Genomic DNA, 23,957 nt, shown 5'->3' with positions numbered 1-23,957 from the left:
CTTCCTTCTTAGAACTGCTTTTGCTGCATCCCGTAGGTTTTAGGTCATCGTGTTTTCATTTTGATTTGTTTCTAGGTACTTTTTTGATTTCCTCTTTGATTTCTTCAGTGATCTCTTGGTTATTTAGTAGTGTATTGTTTGGCCTCCATGTGTTTGTATTTTTTACAGATTTTTTCCTGTAATTGTTGTCTAGTCTCATAGCATTGTGGTCGGAAAAGGTACTTGATACAATTTCAATTTTCTTAAATTTACCAAAGCTTGATTTGTGACCCAAGATATGATGTATCCTGGAGAATGTTCCAGGAGCACTTGAGAAGAAATTGTATTATGTTGTTTTTGATGGAATGTCCTATAAATATCAATTAAGTCCATCTTGCTTAATGTGTCATTTAAAGCTTGTGTTTCCTTATTTATTTTCATTTTGGATGATCTGTCCATTGGTGAAAGTGGGGTGTTAAAGTCCCCTACTATGATTGTGTTACTGTTGATTTCCCCTTTTATGGCTGTTAGTATTTGCCTTATGTACTGAGGTGCTCCTATGTTGGGTGCATAAATACTTACAATTGTTATATCTTCTTCTCGGATTGATCCCTTGATCATGTAGTGTCCTTCTTTGTCTCTTGTAATTCTTTATTTTAATGCCTATTTTGTCTGATATGAGAATTGCTACTCCAGCTTTCTTTTGATTTCCATTTGCATGGAATATCTTTTTTCCATCCCCTCACTTTCAGTCTGTATGTGTCCCTAGGTCTGAAGTGGGTCTCTTGTAGACAGCATATATACAGGTCTTGTTTTTGTAGACATTCATCCAGTCTATCTCTTTTGGTTGGAACATTTAATCCATTTACATTTAAGGTAATTATCGATATGTATGTTCATATTATCATTGCTTAATTGTTTTGGGTTTGTTATTATAGGTCTTTTCCTTCTCTTGTGTTTCCTGCCTAGAGAAGTTCCTTTAGCATTTGCTGTAACACTGGTTTGTTGGTGCTGAATTCTCTTAGCTTTTGCTTGTCTGTAAAGGTTTTAGTTTCTCTGTTGAATCTGAATGAGATCCTTGCTGGCTAGAGTAATCTTGGTTGTAGGTTTTCCCCTTTCATCACTTTAAATATGCCCTGCCACTCCTTTCTGGCTTGCAGAGTTTCTGCTGAAAGATCAGCTGTTAACCTTATGGGGATCCCCTTGTATGTTATTTGTTGCTTTTCCCTTGCTGCTTTTAATATTTTTTCTTTGTATTTAATTTTTGATAGTTTGATTAATATATGTCTTGGCATGTTTCTCCTTGGATTTATCCTCTATGGGACTCTCTGTGCTTCCTGGGCTTGACTATTTCCTTTCCCATATTAGGGAAGTTTTCAACTATAATCTCTTCAAATATTTTCTCAGTTCTTTCTTTTTCTCTTCTTCTTCTGAGACTCCTATAATTCAAATGTTGGTGTGTTTAATGTTGTCCCAGAGGTCTCTAAGACTGTCCTCAATTCTTTTTATTCTTTTTTCTTTATTCTGGTCTGCAGTAGTTATTTCCACTATTTTGTCTTCTAGGTCACTTATCCATTTTTCTGCCTTGGTTATTCTGCTATTGATTCCTTCTAGAGAATTTTTAATTTCATTTTCTGTGTTGTTCATCGTTGTTTGCTCTTTAGTTCTTCTAGTTCCTTGTTAAACGTTTCTTGTATTTTCTCCATTCTATTTCCAAGATTTTGGATCATCTTTACTATCATTATTCTGAATTCTTTTTCAGGTAGACTGCCTATTTCCTCTTCATTTGTTTGGTCTGGTGGGTGTTTACCTTGCTCCTTCATCTGCTGTGTGTTTCTCTGTTTTGTCATTTTGCTTAACTTACTGTGTTTGGGGTCTCCTTTTTGCAGGCTGCAGGTTCGTAGTTCCCGTTGTTTTTGGTGTCTTCCCCCAGTGGCTAAGGTTGGTTCAGTGGATTGTGTGGGCTTCCTGGTGAAGGGGACAAGTGCCTGTGTTCTGGTGGATGAGGCTGGATCTTGTCTTTCTGGTGGGCAGGACCACGTCCGGTGGTGTGTTTTAGGGTGTCTGTGACCTTGTTATGATTTTAGGCCGCCTTTCTGGTAACGGGTGAGGTTGTGTTCCTGTCTTGCTAGTTTTTGACATGGAGTGTCCAGCACTGGAGCTTGCTGGCCGTTGGGTGGAGCTGGGTCTTAGCTTTTTTTTTAAAAAACATCTTTATTGGAGTATAATTACTTTACAATGGTGTGTTAGTTTCTGCTTTCTAACAAAGTGAATCAGCTATACATATAGATATTTCCCCATATCACCTCCTTCTTGCCTCTCCCTCCCACCCTACCTGTCCCACCCCTTTAGGTGGTCACAAAGCACAGAGCTAGTCTCCCTGTTGGTCTTAGCTTTGATATGGAGATCTCTGGTAGAGCTCACACCAACTGATATTACTTGGTGCCAGGAGGTCTCTGGTGGTCCAATGTCCTGAACTCAGCTGTCCCACCTCAGAGGCTCAGGCCTGACATCAGGCTGGAGCACCAAGACCCTCTCAGCCACATGGCTCAGAAGAAAAGGGAGAAAAAAAGAAAGAAAAAAATATTAAAATAAAAAAATTAAAAACCTCATAATAATTTAAAAAAAAGAAGAGAGCAACCAAACCAATAAACAAATTCACCAATGATAACAAGCACTGAAAACTATACTAAGATAAACATAAAATCAGAAACAAGTCAGTCACAGACAGCAAACCCCAAGACTACTGTTGCTCTCAAAGTCCACCACCTCAATTTTGGGATGATTCGTTTTCTATTCAGGTACTCCACAGATTCAGGGTACATCAAGTTGATTGTGGAGATTTAATCTGCTACTCCTGAGGCTGCATGGAGAAATTTCCCTTTCTCTTCTTTGTTCACACAGCTCCTGGGGTTCAGCTTTGGTTTTGGTCCCACCTCTGTGTGTAGGTCACCCTCAGGCTTCTGTTCCGCCCAGACAGGATGGGGTTAAAGCAGCAGCTGATTAGGGGGCTCTGGCTCATTCAGGCCAGGGGGAGGGAGAGGTACTGTAGTTATAATTGAAATTCAGGGCGAGGCTGCGGCGTCAGAGGCCGGCATGACGTTGCAACAGCCTGAGGCGCGCTGTGTGTTCTCCTGGAGAAGTTGTCCCTGAATCACGGGACCCTGACAGTGGTGGGCTGCACAGGCTCCTGGGGCAGGGGGCAGCATGTGGATAGTGACCTGTGCTTGCACACAGGATTCTTGGTTGCTGCAGCAGCAGCGTTAGAGTTTCATGCCTGTCTCTGGTGTCTGAGCTGATAGCCGTGGCTCGCGCCCATCTCTGGAGCTCGTTTAGGCTGTGCTCTGCCTTCTGTGGGCAGACGGGGAAGGATTCCCCTCTCCTCGCACACCCTGAAACAATGGTCTCTTGCCTCTTTGGCAGGTCCAGACTTTTTCCCGGACTCCCTCCTGGCTAGCTGTGGCGCACTAGCCCCCTTCAGGCTGTGTTCACGCAGCCAACCCCAGTCCTCTCCCTGGGATCCAACCTCCGAAGCCCGAGCCTCAGCTCCCAGCCCCCGCCCGCCCCAGCAGGTGAGCAGACAAGCCTCTCGGGCTGGTGAGTGCTGGTTGGCACCGATCCTCTGCTTTGGGAAGCCAGTGTTCAGTAGGTGTTCTGTAGGACCTGTTCCACATGTAGATGTAATTTTAATGTATTTGTGGAGAGGAAGGTGATCGCCACATCTTATTCCTCCACCATCTGGAAGGTTCCCCTTCATCTGTTTTCCAACAGTACCAGGAGTCCTAGACTTCCCTGGTGGTGCAGTGGTTGAGAATCTGCCAATGCAGTGGACACGGGTTTGAGCCCTGGTCTGGGAAGATCCCACATGCCACAGAGGAAGTAAACCCATGTGTCACAACTACTGAGCCCGTGCTCCACAACAAGAGAAGCCACCTCAATGAGAAGTTCGTGCACCGCAGCAAAGAGTAGCCCCTGCTCTCCGCAATTAGTGAAAAACCCAAATGCAGCAATGAAGACCCAATGCAGCCAAAAATAAATAAATAAATAAATCTTTTTAAAAAACAAAACAAAAAAAACAGTACCAGGAGTCCTGATTGGCTATGTGGGCTGTCCTGGTTACAATTTGATAGGACTGTGTCTGTGTTCTCTGGTGAAATATTGTTCTCTTGGCTAATGTTAACCTTTAAACCTTGTTAAGACCCAAGATTGTAGGAATGGAAAGCAAAACACTTACTAGTGGTCTATTACTGTAACAGTGAGGGGGCTGCTCTCACCTCTTTCTCACTGTTCCCGATTCTTAACTATGGCGTCCACAACACAATACATTGACTGTGGATTTGAGAGTCAAACAGAATATTTTAGGACCACAACCCAAACTCAAAGGGTGTTGTCCCTTGGCCAAGCCTTCAGCAGTTCGGTCTACCATTCTGTCACCTGTTTTAGGATAAGAGGCACCTGGCAATGCTAGTCAGTGTCTTGGGTGTGAGTCCCTGTCTCCTTTCTTTGCTATAAAATGAGGTGTTTATTGTTAGTGATTAACAAGTCTTTCTGAAAGTCCACGAATGGTGATTCTGGCAGAAGTGTTTCAGCAAGTGAAGGAAAATTCATATCAATATTATAAAATAAAGAGTTTCCCTCTACATTATCAACAGTCTAATGTAATCAGCCTGCCATTGGATAGAGGGCTAGTCCTTCCTGGGATGGTGCAATCCAAGGATGCTCGGAATTGGTCTCTCTTTTACAACTGGGCTCTCAGCTGGAGCAATAGCCCGTCAACCTTGGTGAATAGAACTGAACACATTTATGACCAATAATTATTTTAGAAATGTGTATGAGTGAATTGCCTCTCTGTTTTGTATGCTTGCCCCCACTTCCCCACTCCCACCACCTCTCTCTCGTTCAGTTGTTGAGGCACATCTCTGGAACCTGTCTAACCTTGTCTTGGCTGAATTAAAGGGCCAGGAATGTTTCCATAGCAAGTTAAGAGTTAGTAGGAAAATCAGGGCTCCTGGATTCTCGATCTGGTGATGGTAGCACCAGCTTTTCCTTAATCCAGCATCACCCCCAGGAGTTAGGAACTGCTTCAAGGTTAAGAGGTAAAAATTTGGGAAGGAAGAGTTGAGGACAACCAAGGTGGATGACCTCCTCCTCCTTATTTTAGAGCTTTTGTTCACTGGAGGCCTTATTTTATATTGCAATTTAAGACACTTGAAAAGCACCTCATCAAACAAGCATGCAAAGATGAAAGAAGTGTGGAGCTAATTGGGGGCAGTTAATTTTTAATTGTACTCTCTCTCTGCTCTGACTTTATTTATTGCCAAGTAGCTAGAAGGCTAGAACCCACCAGAGGGGAAATCACCAGTTCTGTGTGAATGGGAATGTCGTTATAGTACATGGTTCAAAAACAGATTACAAGTGAGACTGACATTTTTCAGAACAGCTTGTTTTTTCCTCCTTAAATGTCATTTAACACAGCCCCATCTCGACAAAGCCAAGGTGCACAGAAATGTACAAAAGCCGCAGCTCTCACAGTCCCCTGGCTCCTACTGAAGGGAAAGTTCTGTCCCAATTACAAGAAAAACATCAGGGCCCGAATTAAGAAGGAAACATCAGTTAGAAAAACAATCTACTGATCTCTTTAGGGTCAGTTGAATGACCAATCTTTATCATTTGGAGACGTAAAAAATAAAAGGAAAATTTGTGCTGTTATGAAAGATTAGATTGGTTTTAAATCATCCACGTACTCAAAGTTTCATTGCTTTTCACCGAAACACAGTAATGTTGCCCTGGAACTGCACCAGTCTGTGACGGCTGATGAAATCCACCAGGCTGGCTGCACTGCTTCCGAAATGATGCGCTGTGAGGTGAGTAAAGCCCAGAATTTGTCAAAGATGCTCTCATACAATTGGGGTGCCGATGTCAAGATGTGGAGTGAGAATTGGGACATACTATTATGGATTGCATAACTTCTTTAACTTTTTTCAGATCTACTGATCACAGATAAAATTACACACAAAAATGAAATCAAGAGAACGATAGCTATTGTCACTCTAAATCCTGTGAAAATACAGATTTTAAGGTAAATCTTTTGGGAATACATGCATTCTCAATTACGAATGAAAACGACTACAGTCAGCTCCCAATAACAGAAATAAATCAGAGTGTGAATTTCTTGGGAGATGTGCTGATGAGTTGATAAGTGTTGATATTTAAATACAACAGTGTTATAAGTTCTTATTGTATTTGTACCGTGTTATACCCTACTTATCAAGTGTAAATCAACTTAGTATCTCTAAGACAAACATCAAATCTTGATAACCATTTATTTCTAATATACAAAGAATCTCATTCTATCTCACCTTGCAGATAAGCCTAAATGGAAGTACCTATATGAAAAGTAGGATTTTTTAATATTTTCGAGTTGTTTTGTTTTTCCCATTTTGCAGTGGTTTTGCTGCTTGGAAGAACTGCCACAAGGGAATGTTTTATCTTAAATTGTACTGACTTGGTTTTACAAAAATCAGTAACATGAGTACTAAGTATTCTAATTGGTGAACACAAGTAACATATACTCCATAAGGGTGTTAAGTTAGTTTTTAGCCCATTTTATGTGTACTCAAATCCCCAGATTGGTGCATTTATCATGATAGCCTTTGAGTGTTTCCTTTGTAACCCTTAGATCCAGGGACAATATAGTACATGTGTTTCTAATTGACTTGCACTTAGCTCATGGAAGTGTGGTTTTGTGGCGGCAATGTGATGTCCAAGAAACTGTTGGGAGGCACTTTCCTTGGAAAAAGGAAGTAATGTTCTTTTATTTTATAGTTCACCAGCTGACTTCTAAAGATTGGAATTTATTTCTAATGTACGAAATCACAAAGTTCAAGTATGTTCTAAATTTGGCATGGCGTCCTTCCATTTCTGATTAGAATGATGTCATGGTATAAAGCTAAAAGCAAAGAAACAACACCTCAGGACCAAGGAAGCAGATATTGCATTTGCAGGATTTCTTTCTCTTGAAATTCCCTTTGTTGAAGCAAAAATGCTTGTGTACAGACATGGTCAATCCGTGATGTCATATTTCCCAGTAATTCTAGAACAGTTATAGCTCCTTGAGCAAATTTGTTTAATATCTTTAAAATTCGCTTTAATGGTGTCTAAAGATTTTATTGCTCTGTAGAATCCTTCCAACCTGCAACAAATAGTATGTTTAAATTTTGATAGTTCCATTTTAGAAAGTAAACCATGCATTTCTTTCAGCATTATTGGAGAAAGCAAACAGTGTGGGGTAAACTTCAAGCTTTCAGAGCCTTGGATCTTTCTGCTTTCTTGGCTACGTGATTCTGTACAAAATACTCTGTGCATCAACTTCTTCATGTATAAAATGGATAGTAATGCTCACCTGCAATTATGGCAAACAAAAGCAAGTGGTATCATGCCTGAAAAACAAGTAATTGTGGTTGACATTCCTAGCCACTCAACAAATGCCAATTTCCTTCCGTCTCACTGCCTCAAACAGGAAATCTCTCTACCATTATTGACAACTAATCCATATAATGAGTTTTGCTAGATAACAAAAAACTGCTTTTAATCACATTTCAGGGAGTGAGATTCCTATGGCAACTGAGATTTATTATCTTCTTGGAGACTTCAAAGAGTTCAATGGATAGTGAAACTACATTTTGAACTCGAATTTAAACATATTTAATTAAAATTTTCATCATGCCTGGTAGACTTTTTGACCTCCCTACAAAGAAGAGAAAGATTGGAGAGCTTCTGGCCACACTCTTCTTTCTCTCACCCTCAGCCTTTCTTTTATCACTGCCCTGTCTTCCTGAACATCTTATCAGCGCTGACAACATCTATCAGGTCTGTGAGCTGATCCACCGGAGCACTGCTGGGAACAAATGCCATTGTGAGGATGTTTAGTCCATCACAAAGCTTTTAGTTATTTATTTTTTGGAAACAAAGAGAGATTAAAAATATATGCGTGTGTGCCCATAAGTTAAAATAATTGTTAAAGTCCTTCTCTAATGTTTGCATTTTGAAAATACTCATAATTTACTATTTCACCAAAGCATGTCCATAGTCTATGCGATACTTTGTTATTCCAAAATATAGGATGGGGCAGGTACTCGTAATCCACAAACCCCATGTAACCCATCCTGTGTACGAGTTGTTATATCTGTTCCCTCACCTGCTCTCTGATGGAGACCTTGCTGGTGCCCACCACCATGAACATAAACTTTTACAAATTATTTCAGGTTGTTTTTCACTTAAGTGTCTCTGCTCTCCTCTTGGTTCTTGTACACCCATCATCTCCAAATTCATGAGCAGCATTGATTAAAAATATTTTTTGTCAGTAGCTAATAACACTCAGCTTTACAAATGAGTGTGAAAAATCTAGCCAAGAGAGTTGTCTGTACACACAACCTGGAACAGACGTCGCAAATGTAGCATTCTTTTGAGAGTTCTTTTTCTAGCATGTTTCGAATCATGCTGGTTGGCAAAACAATCATGTGGTACCCACATGGCTGAGAATTATCTCTAACAGTACTGATATGAGTTTGTTGACAGAGCAGAAAAATGGAGAATTACTGAACACTCAGTGAGGAAATTTACAATCTAGGATAAAGTAATTATATAAGTAATAATATACAGAAGGTTTCTGGAATTAATTTCTACTTTTTCTTTATTATGGCATTGATCATGGTGCTTGCTATGGACTGAATGTAGTGCCCCCCCCAAATGCATGTGTTGAAACCTAATCCTCAGTGTGAAGATGTTAGTAGGTGGGGCCTCCAGGAGGTGACGAGGTCATGAGGATGGAGCTCCCATGATGGAAATAGTGCCCTTACAAGAGGCGTGAGAGACATGAGCTCCCTCCACCAGGTGAGGACACAAGAGGCATCCTTCTGCAGTATAGGCGTGGGTACTCACCGGACCCTGGATCTGCTGGTACTTTGATCTCGAACTTCCAGCCTCCAGAAGAGTGAGAAATCAATGTCTGTTGTTTAACCACTCAGTCTGTGGTATTTTGTTATAGCAGTCAGAACAGACTAAGTCAGTATATGCAGGCAGTAGTATTTAAAAAATAATCACCTTTGTGTTCCAATTTGGATTTCCATATGCATAATTTCTAGGTTACATTTCTGTGCATTCCATATTCCCATAGGCCTTCAGGGCCAATGTTGCGTTACCATGTTTGTGTGAATCCTGGTTAGATTTCTGAATTTTTGCTTTCTAAATTTTTACATTCACTTTTAGTCCATTGTGTCACAATGGTAATTTGGAGGAAGAGGCATTAATTAATTTTCTTGGCAAATCAACTCATTTGTTCATTTGCTTCTCCCCTCTTCTCTTAAAGTAGTTCCTCTTTTATTACATCCTCTGACTCAGCTTTCCTGTAGCATTGATGAGGGGAAGGGAGAAAAACTGAAATAGTATTCTCCAGTTTTCATTATGACTTTTCTCAGTTGCCACAGCAGCTATGGAAAGAGAAGAAATCCCATGCATGATTTAGAGCAGGGTTTCTCGGCCTTGGCACGATTGACGCTTTGGGCTGGGTCACTCGTCATTGCCGGGCTGCCCTGGGCACTGCAGGATGTTTGGCAGGCTCCCTGGCCTCCACCCATTAGATTCCTGTGACAACCTCCTCCCTCATCAAGAAAACCAAAACTGTCTCCAGACATTGTCAAATATCATGTCTACAGAGACAAAAATCACCCTCAGTCGAGGACCACTGGTTTAGAGCCAGTACCTTTTAATAAGGAAATTACATTCAGAAGAATATTTTCATATGTAGTTACTTGAATAGTTTGGCATTAAATGGTATGCAAAGTAATTTATTAATAGTAACTACAATACAATAATACCTTTCTTATCTTGAGCACCTAGTATGCACAAAACACTGTGTTAAATTCTGCACATGCATAGTCTAATTTTACCCTTAACACGGAATGTCTTCTCGAGGTATATATAGACCTGGACAGGATGTACAAACAAACTGAGAACTTCAACTTCTAATGCCTTAAAGGCTGTAGAACGTATCCATTGTCGTAGCTTAATACATCTTCCTCAAGTTATTCAGCATCAGTTGATCTGTTTTATTTTTTAAAATATTTTCAGCCATTGATTTCGATTAGAACGAGGAGTCATTAAAAGATACTTACCTCAAATTCCTCCTTTGAAATAAATCCTGTCATTCTATTTTATTTTTCTATGTTCTCATCAGTGTTGGGCAATACATTTAATTGATTTTCCTGTCTGTCTTCTACAGCAATCACATCAAATTGTGTATTTAAATGCATTCTTGCCATTTAAACTGTCACTTTGGGTAGTAAACTGGCAGTGGCGTCTGCCTTTGGCCTATGGGAATTATTAGTAGAATGATATTACTTTGCTACATAGGTTTTCTTCTCGACTGATGAAAGTTGATTTTTAGTATGCAGTGCAAGATTTTTCAACAGAGAGAAATGTACAGTGAATACAATTCCTATGCTATGTCATATGACTAATTTTACACACACGATTTTCACATAGTACAGAAGAGAGATTTTTATGTTCATTAAAACAATCACATTCATCTATGATAATTTCTCCAGCATATGGTCCTGTTATCAGAAAATCTGTGGGCAGCTTGTCCAGCTGAGGGAGTGGAAATTCATAACTCACTGTCAAGTCACTGATGCACTGGTAGAGGCTGAAATTAAAACTGTGTCTCAAGACAGATTGACATTCAAGGCTAAGGTTCTTCCATCTCCTACAATTGATGATAGAATTTCACTGGATGGGCTCGTCTGGGCAACTTGAAAAATTATTTCATATCCTGAATTCCAATGATTAATACGTATTTTATTCCTCTCATAAATCACAGACTTATGGAAGATAAATGAACATTTTCTATGTCCAGAGTGCATCAATAAAGAATTTTGTATGTTAAAGAAAAAGTGACTCCCAAGTTATAAATGTTAAACTTGCTATTGAATTCCAAAAGAAAAGTAGTAGAACGATCTGCCCTATTGAAGCTGCTGGGCTTCCTTGTGTTGTAATCATTGAGCACAATCAGGACCTATTTCCAACGTGCTCCATTTCTCCTGCTCCTCCGTTCCTGTCTAGAAAGAAAGAAAACTTTTGAAGAAATAACAAAAATTGTCAGACATGAGTTTCATGGTTCATTTCAATCTACATGTGGCAGCCAGGAGGGCGCCTGGCAGTTTGGGTCTTCACATGATCCAAGAGAGAAGAAAGGGTGCTATGGACATAGTTCAGCTTTGAATTTGACAAACATCAGATAGAGTTGCATCATTTAATAGCAGATGAAGTAACAGCAAATACAGGGCTGGAGAATATGACAAGCAATATTAAACAAGAAAGTTGTTCATCAGAAGAACAGAACTTCATGAGCAACTACAGGGAAGTTTCTAAAAACCCCTGGTTGTTCTTCTGAACAAATACAATTTGAAGTGATTGCTGGTCATGAATTCTATATTAAATTGAAAAAGTAATGTTTAAACTTGTTGTTTCCAAGGGGGAGAGGGGGTGGGGGAGAGATGGATGGGGAGTTTGGGATTAGCAGATGCAAACTGTTATATATAGAATGGATAAACAACAAGGTCCTACTGTATAGCACAGGGAACTATATTCAATACCCTGTGATAAACCATAATGGAAAAAAATATGAAAAAGGATATACATATATATATGTATATATATGTACGTATAACTGAGTCACTGTGCTGTACAGCAGAAATTAGCACAACATTGTAAATCAACTATACTTCAATAAAATAAAAAAAGTAATGTTTAATAATTTATAATTTATCTCACATTTATTCACATGATATTTTGATCGCCTCCTATTCCAGATATCACGTGAAGCACTTAGGGATAAACTACTACATAAGACAGTCACAGTATTTCATTTCTTACCAGGTCTTCACTACTTAGTGTAATAGATACCCCAAATATTGGATATTTTTGCTGTTCTAGAAAATAAGATAGATAATATGAAGAATAAAGCCTGGTCATCATTAAATATATTGAAAAGATAGTGAAAAGCTGCTTTCACAGAAGTTCTAAGCAATTAAGTATCACCTATTTATTCAACAGAAAATATTTTAATAAGACTTTGAGACTATCTATGTGCTATTTCCTGTGGCTGTCCCTGGTTTTAGAATGATAAAGACCCGTTCTTCTCTGCTCTTATGGATTATCTATTCTAGATTGAAAAAAAGAGCCCAAGCACGTAAACAAGCAAGTCAACAGCGTCACCATGTAACCTGGATGTAGCGCAAGGAAGGGGCTGGCTGGACTGCGGTATTCTCACAGAGCGTCCTGATGGAAAAGCCAGATACAGTATAGTTTCCAGAGTAGCCTCTTGGAAAAGTTAGCAATTGATCTGATACTAGGTCCGGCTTCTATTATAAGAAGCCAGACACATGAATATCTGGGGAAGAACATTCCAGAGAGAAGTTCAGTTTCAGAGAAAGCGCAAAGGCCTCCAAAGCAGAACGTTGCTAAGAGTTTTGAGAAACTGATAGTATGTCTAGATTGTACTCAACCAGTGGGTGTAGATTCAAGACATTCAAGTCCTTGAAGATTGTATTCTCAATGCACTTGAGACCACAGAACAATACAAAGGAAGGAAGTGGAATGATCGCATTTTTCTTTTAGAAAAGCTTACACTGTCTGTGGTGTCAAAAATGAATTGTAAGGAGTCAGAGCCTGAACAGGTGCTATTTGGCAGCTATTTAGATGTTGCACAGGTAAGAAATGATCGTGGCTACATCTAGCAGGTGCGGAGATTCACAGAGAAGTGAATTTATTTGGAATTATTACTGATAGGAGTTACTGAGGCAACTTAATAGTTAAGGAGTCTATTTTAATGCTTTAAAATATTTCTTTTATTAAAATGAGTTACCTTCAGGCATCCAGTATTTGCCTAGTTTTGGTCTTTGGCTATTAATTTTAAAGAACATGCTGATACATTGATCAGGTTTCAAGCAAAAGTTATAAATATTTATAAGATTAGAGACTAGTGCTTATGAATCAAGGAGCTGAATCTACTTGGTGCTTAGGCATTAACAGAAGTAAACTTACAGCTCAGTTTAACAATAGTTCAGGTTTAACAATATCTAAAAACTAAGCAAGAAAGTTATGCTGGTGTTCTTTCCACGTTCTCACCACGTCAAGAAAGTAAAAAATAATTCTATTACTCTAAGAGGCGATATTTCACAGAATGAACAATTTGACTTTAATCTTAAAAACTGAGTATAATTTTGCCAAATAAAAAGAGAGACAGAGAATGGAATATTGCAAATAACAGATAGCACTTGAAAAGGCGTGAGGATGTGACAGACCTATCAGGGAAAGCCAGAAAATGTGGGTGACCAGATCACACAGTAAATGACAGAGAACAGCAGATTGTAAAGCTCAAAATTGGTTGAGTCGAGGTTATAAAAATCCTGCCCAGGAGTTTGGATTCATTGGGAAAGGACCATATTTGGATGTTTTCAAACAGAAGAATAAAACAATGGAATCCGTATTTCAAGGAGATAAAACCAGGACAAAATGGTGAATTAGCACAGGCTGCTAGACTAGTTCTCTCCCCAAATCAACCTTGAGGAAGCTACAAAATTTGGAGGAAAACATGATCTGAGCAGCATGTGCGCGTGTGTGTGCGTGCACACACACATACACACACACACACAAGCATGCACACAGTGAAATATCCAGGGAGACAGCAAGGCATGAGGTAAGCTGTTGTGTGTATGGGTTGCAGGGAACAGGGTGTGACACTTGGTGTCTGGACACAGCAGTGGAAAGACAAATTGCAGGAGAAAAAAAAATCTGCTCTTGCTTGTCCCCAGTTCTACGTCGGGATGATTATTTGATTATTGCTGTCCAATTATTACATAAACTGGAAAGAAGTCATCTTAGGGTAAGCTGCTGAAGAGAACAGGTTGACCAGCTGCCTTTGGGAGTTCACTGCTGAAGAACACCCCCTTCAAATGAAAAAAAGCTGGAGGAACACAAACTAAAGAAATTTGCCTGTCGATTCTGCATCCCCTGAAAAGTTTAAAAATGAAACAGTGGCTGGACGGGTCCACCATAATGGAGATATGTTATCAGCAGTGGTTCTGCACATCCTGCTTTGGCCCTTCCTCTCCACTCTACTTAATCTCACCTGGAGGGGCATAGACCACCACCTGCCTTTGGTCTCTCCCTGACACACCTTACACGTGTCTCAGATAGTGGTGAGATCCCCGGAGAGAACGAGCTCAAATGCCAATGACTAAAATCCTGAGGATTGCAACTATGACCAAAGTGACAACGGATGAACCAACATAGACCATAGGAGCCTGAATGGCTGTAAAAGACAAGGAATTTACGATAAAAAATTCTCAAGAAGATGAAGGTTATTTTTCATCTGAAATAGAAATAAGAATTTACAAAATATTGGACAGAAGTATTAGGTAGGAGTTGAAATAAAGGAAGCAAGCACTGGGGGGAGAAGTAAGATGGGTAAAACTGCAGAATGATTGGAGTGAAAGATGCACGTGAGGAAGCCTAGCAAAAATAGCAGAAATGGATAAACATTCACAAGTGGAAACATCGACGTCTGAATCATAGGAGTCCTATAAGAAAAGAAAAACTAAAGGAGAAGAGAAACTTTTAAGATCCACTTTCTTAGCAAATTTCTGGTATACAATAGAGTATTGTTAACTATAGTCACCAAGGTGCACATTTGATCCCCAGAACTTACTCATTTTATAACTGGAAGTTTGTGCCCTTGACCAACATCTCTATTGGTAATAATTATGTTTTCCAAATAAAAATTAAAAATGAATATTTAACTACCTTGGACTATTTTTGATATTTAATATTATTTATTATTAATTAAAATATGTAAAACTTCTAACAAATTATCTTTTATAATTTATTCTGATATTAATGAAGAGGGAATCTATGAAAAGTAGACCTCTATTTTATTTAAGGTTATTTAATGCTTTTAAACATAATGCTAAATGCTTAAATGCTTAATGTAGTTTAGAGAATTTTGAATTATCCATGCAGTTATTTTTTAAGAGGTTTGGGAGAATTGAGGCAAAATTAGAGGCTTTTTGAGCAGTAATAGTGACGTGTCTGTTTACTCATTGAAATGTGTTTCTCGGTCAAGACTAAGTTCCTTGAGAGCAGAAATTTGAATGCAGCAGCCTGTTAATCTTTGCTTACTTATGCTTGAAACTAATAGGTGCTCAAGAAAACTGCTGAAACAAGATGACATCTTGTCATTGGCCACTGCTCCATTTCTGGAGAGCTTGACATGGGGAAACATACAGCAGTTGATTTGAATCAGGATGCTCTGAAAATTTGCTAACTGATTCACCTCCGCCAAGTAAGAACTATTCTATAATGTAAAATCGTCAGTTGCATACCTACTGTGTACTTAACATCATTAAATTTCACATCTACTCAATAATCATGAACAGATGGAATAAGCTGATATAAAAGAGAGTGTTTTTCCCTCTCCACCCACAAACACAAAGTAGAAAAATAGAATTCTCCATCATTTATTTTTTCTAACAAGGACATCTTCGGATGTATTAGTCAAACTTGGAGTCACTCCAACACTAACACTTATGTCTAAATTTAGAACTAATGAACTGTCTGCATGGACCAAACTAGAAAACCCACATTCTCTCCGTTAGCATCAAGGCGCTTTTAGTCAACATACATCTATTGCCAAAGAGAATATTAATGTTTCTTACTTAGTGTTACTGGCTCACAAACCAAGACTTCCTTAAAGTGCTTGGGAAAAGCACAAATATCTTCATCAGGAAAAACAAAAAGTTTGTAGAGAAAGCTGACTTTAGAGTATCATAGATCTCTCCATCTAAATGGGTTTTTAAGAGTCCTTCAGCCCAATACTGCTTGCCTGCTCATTTCCTTTTAAAATGACTTTACTGGCTGATTATCCAACCCTCTAAATACCTTGCCTGACCAGACCCTCCCATCCACATTTTGCTACCTCTGACTGGCAGCCCCCATCACAAAACCCAAATCCTTTCACTATTGCCCTCCCTGATCACTTCAGATTTGCTCCTTTGGACCCACAGGTTGATAACTCGATCAGAGGACCCATTTTTAATGCTTGATGACAGCCACCGCGTCTCCTCCCTCTCCAGCATCCTATGCCCCTGCATCCCAGCCCACTCTCCTCCAGCCTAAAACGCCAGCTCACGTGCCCTTCCTATGTCATCCTGGCCACAATTTTGTTACGCTCCAAATAACACAACTTTCCTAACAAGGGCATTGTGACTTTTAAAAGAAGTTAAATGTGGAAGAGACATGAAGAACTGATTGCTAGGGGGTGTAATCAGACCCCCCAACTAATGGTTATGGCTGAAATGAGTGATCATTAAAATAGTACAGTTGACATGGAGAGAAGAGAGTAAATCCTTGACTATTTACAGAATCAAAGGAAGTAATGATCACTTTGAGGGAATGACACCACGGCGATGAAAAACTCAAGGACACCTTCAAGATCTACTTTGGAAGGTTAGTAGACGATACCATTAATTTTATTTAAAAAAAAATTTTTTTTTTTGGCTCTGCCATGCGTCATGCTGGATCTCAGTTCCCCAACCAGGGATTGAACCTGCGCCCCCTGCAGCGGAAGTGCGAAGTCCTAACTACTGGACTGCCAGGGAAGTCCTGATACCGTTAATTTTAAATCAGAACATAAAGGGTAGAGTAAATTTACTTATAGGAGGACACTTATAGTACATTGAATATGTTTTCTTAGAGATGTTTGTTAGAATTGCTAGAGAGAGAAGTTTTTCCTAGTAATTAAAATATCTCTATGCTGGTTATATGTTAAAGCATCTCATAGCTGAGTCCTCTTTCCCAAGCCTAGACCATCATACGTAGTGCTTAAAAAACTTAAGATGTTGAAAATAAAACTGACCACCTTTCTTTCCTAAACTTTCTGCCCCATTTTCACAATCACAGTCACCACCATCCAGTCAATCTTTCACATTAAAAAAAAGTACTGTAGTATTGCCCTGTGCTTTGTCTTTTTTCTTTATTCTAATATTCAATCAATTGCCAAACTTTATCTATTAGTTTTATCAAACTTTATCAAACTCAAAAGTGTTTATCAACTCTAGATGTTTTTCCCCCATTCTAATGCTATTCCATTAGCTTGTCACTTACCACTAGTCCTCAATATCTTGTGTTATTTCATAGCTTCTTACCTGTCCTCCTGGCTGGGAGCTCTGTCCAGTGGAGTCCTGGCGACAGCTTGGGCTGTCATGGAGGAGCCCAATGCTGAATGTTCATGAATTTTGTGAGCTGGGTGTCAAATAATTGCTAGCTTGAAATTAACTATAGTGGGAGAATTTACATATGGAAATCCACAAACACTACAAATTGAGGCTTGGCCTTTTGTTTCTGATTTTTGTTCTTTGCTTTATCAGAATACTAGCACTCTTGAGTTTCCAGTCTATCTACCACACTGGTATCAGAATCCTCTTCCTCCAAAAGCAAAGATAGTGCTGCCACAACCCAATAAAATGGGAAAAATGATTTCTATAAATGCAAGAATCTGCCTGAAATACTGGTGAATACAGAAATCTGAGTTCAAGGTATTTATAAGTCAGAGCATTAAAGATTCATATACAGAAAAGCACACTCACATACAGGTTTCTCTGTAGATAGTTAAAAATGGTGGCCACTCTTGTCCTGATGAAGAAACAGGTGGCAGATTCATCCTCAAGCAGGCTGGAAGGTCTTCTGCCAGACCCATTCAATGGCTCTTTTACACTCGACCAGGCATCTTGGTTAAATGTTTCCATGTGTCCTGTGTTCTATTAGTCAATCGATGTACCCAGAGATGAAGGTGATTCCTGAGTTCTTTCATCTTTGTCTTCTCCAAAACCACTTTATTCTTCTCAAGTAAATATCCTTGTTATATTCAGGATCTCTGATGTGGGGAAGGAGAAAATATCTCTGACAAATTGATTTGCTCAAATATTACCAGAAAGTAATGTTGATTATTTTCAAACCCCCAAAGGTGATTCTCGTGTTTCTGAGATGAAGACATGAGGTCGGCTCATATTCTGTGCCTTCACCCAGTTTCCTTCAGGTGACCACATATCATAGAAAATTCAGTCTCCAGAACTGTTCTGTGTAGCAAGACAGTTTCTATTTGAACTCTCTGCTGGTTTTAATTATTGGCCCATTGTTCTTTTTACTTATAAATGTATCATTTCTTAACAATTGATATTATAATTTGATCTGGTCAGCTCAAAATGTCTTTCTATATTATTCTCTCTCAGGTCATAGAACTTATTTTTGTTTATGCTCTGCTCGAGGTAACGTTGGTCTTTCTCTTACAGCTTATCATTATATTAGCACTATTACATTTTGGCTTATAGCATTTTACATATTTCACTGCTTTAAAACTGGCTTAAAAACTGCCAGTACTGGCTTTCTCCTGCCCAAAGAATATTTGCTTCAAAATCTTCTTAAAACACAATGTATGAGAAGCTCTGGGGTGAGGACAAGACCTCCCGCATTATTTTACACACTAGAGCCTGAAAACCATGGTCCTATAGATCAGGACAATAGCCAAACTCTCTCGTATGAGACACAATTCTCCTTCATTATCCAACTCTTATCATCTTAACTACCTTCAAAATCCCATTTCCAGCCATATTCACCCTACATTTTTTGAAACATCGAGGTTCTCAATTTATTCACTGCTCTCTAATCTCTGGGCATATGAGGTGTTTTAACGTTTTCATAAATTCTGATTCTGCATGAGAGGCTTTTCTCTGTATTACTGCGAAGTGTGGTTCGCAAATATCATCTCAGAAAATAATAACAGCTAACACTTATCGAGTGCTTTCAGCATGTTGCCAAGTCCTTCCACGGATCATCTCATTCAATCATTCCTGCGTTTCAAAGAGGAGGCTGTAAGAGAACGAATATGCAGCCCTGACCCATCAAGTCATCTGTGTAAGTTTAAACAAATCCAAATCCAGTCCTGGGGACCCAAGTGGTGGATATACTGCCTCTAGCACTCGCCATTGCTTTTTGCTGATTTAGTTTATTTATGGCAATCATCAAATTCTAAAATGATCTTTTTCATGTATTTATTTAGGTATTTATGTTCTATTTTTCTCTATCAGAAGCTACGGTTCACTATGATATGGACTTTGATGCCTGGGCCCGGAACAGTCCCTTGTACGTGGAAGATGCTCAATAAATATTTCTTGGATGAATGGATGAATGAGTGGCTGGAAGGAAGGATGGATGGGTGGATGGGTGGTAAATGGAAATATGGATGGGTGAATGGGTGAATAAATGGGGGGATAGGAGGATGAATGGGTAGGTGGCTGGATGAAAGGATGAATGGATAGATGGGTGGATGGTGGACAGAATGATGATCCTCTTATCTGGGTCTTTACTTTTAGTGGGTGAGGGGAAACAAATGTCTGAACAGGTACATAAGCTTTCTCCTATTTTCTCTCCAAGAGGGTAACCAGTTTGAGGTAATATTATACCTCTTAATGTGTGGTCTGCAGAACAATAGCATCAGAATAATATGGGGGCTTATTAGAAATCCAGAACCCTAGGCTGCACCCCCGGTCCACCAAATCAGAATCTTCATTTTAAAAAAATTCCCAGTTACTCCCATGTACACTAAAATTTGAGCATGTTTTGGGCCATCATTTTTTAAAAATGAGAGGTAAACAGGAAAGAGCTCAGACTTACAATAAGCTTGTTATATACCTGAGAACACTTTTGAATTAAGAAGCTAAAATTCTTTTGGTTTCAATTTAGAAAAGGGATTATTATTTTCCCTATGTTCAGAATGTAAAAATAATAAAAAATTAAATACCATGTAATGTGGAAAAAATTCTAAGTCATACAAAACTAAGCTAAATTAAATCCTTTTTAATGCTCTAAAAAGATGATTTCAAAAAAAAGGATACAATTCATTGGCATTTCTAACAGACTAAGTATTTTTAAAAATTAAAATCATTTTTGCAAATCTCCTTAAATACTAAAAATGTGATTTACTAAAAATAATTTTCAAATCCAATAGAAAAATATGAAAAGAAATGGGACTGCATTATTTCATGCAATTTCTGCATTTCTTATCCTTATGTTTGTTCAGATTATGTGTATAAAGGATAACAAATGTAAGAATTAAAAGCGAATCATTCAGGGAAGGTTCTGGGAAGATGGCAGAGTAGGAAGCGTCAGGAGTCTATTTCCCCATCCAGACAATAATTGCTCTGGCAGAATCTGTCTGATGTAACTATTTGGAACTCTGGACTCTGTTGAAGGCTTGCAACTTCCAGGGGAAGAACTGAATGGCAAATTGCAGTCACTTGTGGTCAGTTTCAGCTCTTAGCACAGTAGCAGCTACCCATCCCCCACCCTCACCTCCTTAGTAGACACGTGTCCAGGTGTTCCTGGAGAAACTGCACTCAGCAAGCAGGAGCCAGGATGGGCAAAAAAGGACCCTGTCCTCTAAATATCTGGGGTCTTGCTGTGATTGCTGCTTCTGATCACAGAGGTGCAAAGAGGCAGTGCCGTTGTTGCCGCTGCCCCCCCAGACCAGCTGACCTGACTTCCAGCGGATTTAAATCACCAGCATCCTGTTTTTCCATCCTTCATTTTTCTCTTTTGCCCCTTTTGGAGGCAGACATTAAAGACTAGGACATTTAAAAGAACTCAGGAAGTTAATCCTAACTAGAGGCCCATCCTAACTATCTTGTTATCAGTTGCTTATCCTTGTGTCTTTACTTGGCCATTGTTTATGGAGAATAGGGTCATAAAATGCCATTTCTCTAATGTATGGTTATTTTATTCATGGTAATGAAATATTAATACAAACATTAAGCACACGTTTATTGAGTAATTAATTTATAGGCTTATTTTATTTAATTCTGACCATAGCTAGAGAGATGGATTATATGGTCCAATTATTTGTATGGATGAGGCTCCTGATGCTTAAAAGAGTATGTAATTTACCCAAGGTCACAGTTAATTAAGACCAGAGTTAGATCGGACCCAGTCTGGCTGGCTCCAAAGTTCTTGGTCATAAACTCTGAGATTCGATTAAGGAGAAGGAAGGGCCTTCGAAGAACAGCTTTTCACCAAAAGGGCCATTTTAATGCTGAGAAATCTGAAGTTTTGGCAAGCCAATGAATGCAAGTATGATGGTCACTCATTCTATTTCGGTGAACTAAACACCTGAGGTATTTTCAGAAAAGGAAGGGCAGTAGTGGAATGGGTTTGAATTGGCTTGGGGTGGGGGGAAAGTTTATCATTTTTGAGCAGTGAAAATAATTATAATCTTCAGGAGTAGATTGCATGAAAAAATGCCCCTCTCATTGCAGGTCCATTGTGAGTTAGCTTACATGCCTAGAATGAGGTTTGTTAATAAGAAATAGGTTATTTAAGATAGGCTTTGATTATAATCACACTCTTGGTAATGTTCTCTGATTTATAAAAATAAGTAATTTTCAAAGTAATGATTCCTTTCATTCTTTCCTTGAATTTTTAGAAACCACTGCTTTACTGTTTTATAATTAATGAAAAATGTCATAAAATTATGCATAACTCAATACTTTAAAAATCATTGTTTGCCTAGACTTTGAAATGTTATTCAGTACTGTCATTTAAAAATGGCTTTATGTTTAAATACGAAAATTTGCAAGCAATTAGTTCTTTTAGTGGACTAATTGCGGTTGCTATTTAAAACTACAATTAGACAGTACAGCTATATCAGTATGAAGAGGCATTCTTCTGCTCTAACATAAACAAATTCGTAGAAAGTTTCCTAGGGCATTTCTAGCTGTTTTTCCCTAGGTACATATTACTTTGGTCAGCTTCTATTCAGGGATATTGGGCTAATGATTAATAATCTGAAATTTCTCTAATACAGCTTCAATGCCATTGATGCAGAAGACACAGTGCTGTCGATTGGGTCATTGATTTTTAAACTTCACATTTCCTTTGTGTACCAAGTTATTAATCAGTCCCAATGGCTCCACTGGAGATGTGCTGATTAATAAACCCTTCTGATTAACTCCCTGATTTATCCTTGACCCAATTATCATTACTGCAAAATTGTTAAAGTCTTTCATCTTATCGTACAAGTAATCTATAAGGAGTTCGATAGCCACCAAGACACAGGCAACACCATTATTTTTCAGACATAAGGGGAATGACCTCCGTTTGCATAATATTTGACTTCATCTTGGAGGTTAGTAAAATGAACAAGGGAAAGTCACTTCTGGTTGTGTGTTTGTAGAGATACAGAAGCAGCACAGGAGTCAGGGGGCTGAGAGTGGTCTGGCTTGGACACTAGGAGACGTGGCTTCTTTTACTAAGACCAGGAGCCCTCACGCAAATGCCAGCAAACCATACTTCCGGAAGACTCATTCCTTAATGTGCAAAATAAGGGCGGTAAACAATATGATTTCTAAAATACCAGTAACATCAGAGCAGTCTTGGGACAGCTCTCATTCCTGCATCCCCTGGGAACTTTCCTAGCAAAGGGCGGGATCATCGTTACCATTGCTCAGTGTTTTAATTCTTTGTGACAAGCAACAGACACCAGCTCTGATGGCCTAGGCTTGTAAAGGAATTTGTTGTACAAATATTGGATAGTCCATAGAATTTCAAGAGGTTCTCAGAGCCATGCTTAGAATCTTCAGAGCCAGGAACACGGAGAAACATGCCAAGTTTCTTTAAAACAATGATTTTTAAAGTACTGAGTTATGCATAATTTTATGACGTTTTTCATTAATTATAAAACAGTAAAGCAGTGGTTTCTAAAAATTCAAACATGCCATAAGGACACTGCCACCAGACTTGTTGCCATCAGGTGCTACAGCTCTTAACCCTGCCAGCCCAGGACAGGGCATCGAAAGTCACTGCTGGCACCACTTCCTCTATCACACTCAGAAATCACAGCTTCTCCATTGCAGAATGTCAGCTAGGCTTCAGGACTCTAGAGGTCTACACTGCGATGCTCTAATTGAGGCTGAGCAGAGGTCTACACAGCATGCATATGGACCACAGATCCCTCCCAACAATGGGATCTGCTGTTTCATTGGCTCAAGCTGGTGGGGGGGGGGGGTTCTTTAACTGCACGTTGAACATGCTTCAAGGTTAATTCTTATTCTAGGCCCTTCTCAAAAATGCATCCTTCGCAGGCACCTGATAATGGGTTGGCATAGTATTTCCAGGTTCAGACTATACTGGCTCCAAACCCAAAGGGCTCTACAAAAGCAGTGTGCTTCATTCCTTGTGATAAGAGGTGCAAGGTGTAAACTTGTTCTTTACCTTCAAGAGGATGTCACTGCCCATTCCCACGCACAGGTCCCTACACTCTTGACTAACACCTGGGACTCCTTACTTCATTCTGTGGGACAGCAGAATGCACCATCCCAGAATATGCCACTGTGGCAGAGGGATTATTCTGAGCTGAAGGCAAGTGAGAAGAAACAGATACAAGAAAAGCTGTCCTCCCCCATTTGCCTAAAAACAGGACATAAATGTATAAAGGTGTCCCCCTTCCCTCTCTTCCAGGAAGGACAGAAGTTAACCACCAGGGACAACTCTAGACCCTGATCAGTCCAGAGCCGGCACCAGAGGAATCCACACAGCAAACTTTACTAACTGGCCTTTGTCTCCCATTAACTCCCCCATATATTTACCTTCCCATCATTTGCTACCCTAGAAACTCAAAGTCCTTTTCTTTTGTCTTGTCACTTCTCTAAAAATGTATTATTCCTTTGTTAAGATGCTATATAAGCCCAAGTTCTAACCACCCTTTTGAGTTACTCATTGCTGAATTCTCCTGTGGATATGAGCTCTGCATATGTTAATAAATATCTTTGTTTTTCTCTTGTTAATCTGTCTTTTGTCAGTCTCGTTTATAGACT

General features: G+C 39.2%; 1 long non-coding RNA gene across 1 annotated transcript; it reads left to right on the top strand.

The window, feature by feature from the left end:
* Positions 1-665: 665 nt before the first annotated feature.
* Positions 666-21,462, top strand: LOC309655271. Its single transcript, XR_014260736.1, has 2 exons — positions 666-5,843; positions 5,965-21,462. It is a non-coding gene; the product is annotated as an uncharacterized lncRNA (long non-coding RNA).
* The last annotated feature ends 2,495 nt before the right edge of the window (positions 21,463-23,957 follow it).

The sequence above is a fragment of the Balaenoptera physalus genome (assembly GCF_965194825.1).
Source record: "Balaenoptera physalus genome assembly, chromosome: 2".
NCBI lineage: Eukaryota > Metazoa > Chordata > Mammalia > Artiodactyla > Balaenopteridae > Balaenoptera > Balaenoptera physalus.
The sequence above is the reverse complement of the archived record's forward strand: the minus strand, read 5'-3'. Positions and strand labels throughout refer to the sequence as shown.